The sequence below is a fragment of the Carlito syrichta genome, unplaced genomic scaffold, assembly GCF_000164805.1.
Source record: "Carlito syrichta isolate Samal-C Ts95f unplaced genomic scaffold, Tarsius_syrichta-2.0.1 Scaffold316465, whole genome shotgun sequence".
NCBI classification, from domain to species: domain Eukaryota; kingdom Metazoa; phylum Chordata; class Mammalia; order Primates; family Tarsiidae; genus Carlito; species Carlito syrichta.
Genome location: NW_007260561.1, coordinates 1,103,698 through 1,104,352, shown reverse-complemented (window position 1 = coordinate 1,104,352; position 655 = coordinate 1,103,698). Strand labels below are relative to the sequence as shown.

The 655-nt window shown below is 49.9% G+C and overlaps 1 pseudogene; it reads left to right on the top strand.

Moving 5' to 3' along the window:
- Nucleotides 1–216: 216 nt before the first annotated feature.
- Nucleotides 217–442, top strand: LOC103277038 (annotated as a pseudogene).
- Nucleotides 443–655: the final 213 nt, after the last annotated feature.

Below are 655 nucleotides of genomic sequence, written 5' to 3'. Positions count from 1 at the left end.
AAACTAGCCAATACTATACTATTCACTGTTCACCCCGCACTGTCTTGCCTTTCCCACAGAAACTCCACGATTCAAGTGCTCCCCTTGCTCCTGTCTTGCCTCCTGACCACTTTGGTGTATTTCCTATGGGGCCCTATATGTGGTGCGGTGTTCCTCCTTTCTCTGGGACCTGTGAGTATAACACATTTCGTTTTGACAAACGCTTCAGCCTTAACGATGGTAGGAGTCATCCTGCTGTTGGGACGCCACTGATGAATGCTGGGGCGATGCTCAACTTCAAGCTGAAAAAGAAGGGCATGCAGGGCTTTGGGGAGGAGTCGTGTGACCCCAGCACAGGTGACAACATCCGGGAATTCTTATGAGCCTCGGATATTTCGGAATCTTCATCTCCCTGTAGAACGGCTTTATGATGTTCTGCGTAATTGTGCTGATTGGCTCTTGAGCCCCAGATGCGGAACCAGGACCTTATCCTTCCGGACACAGGGTTTCCGTCCCTCCATTCCTGATGACTTCAACAATGTTTTTGACCAGAAAAACCGATGCCCTTCCCTGAAATCCCAGGCTCGCGGTGGGTGGGAAAATGTTCGCCAGGATGTACGTGGTTTCCCAGTCTTGTCACTGTGGTCAGAGACACTCTTTGTGTTGTCTGAATTAA